A 331-nucleotide genomic window follows, 5' to 3' on the forward strand; every position below is an offset into this window, starting at 1 on the left:
TAGTGCAGGGATGTAAAACAACAACCATATTGTGGAAACTAAGCAAAAATGTTCGTGTTTTTTTTTTTTTTTTCAAGATAAATAGCTAATGAAAAGGACCTGAGGTTAAAACCACAGCTACGCACTTCTGACGGAGTGTGTAACAATAGGAACTATTGTTGTTGATTATGGTTCCCACACGGACGTGTATTGTTGTTACCCACCGGAAGTAAACAGGCTAAAGTGACTGCCGAAGAAGTTATAAATAAACAGAGAGACCCGGCTAAATAATAAATTCTGTAGTCCGAGTCTATATAAAAGAACAGAGTTTAACAGAGTGGACGACGAAGAA

This window comes from Poromitra crassiceps (assembly GCF_964638095.1).
Source record: "Poromitra crassiceps genome assembly, chromosome: 12".
NCBI classification, from domain to species: Eukaryota; Metazoa; Chordata; class Actinopteri; order Beryciformes; family Melamphaidae; genus Poromitra; species Poromitra crassiceps.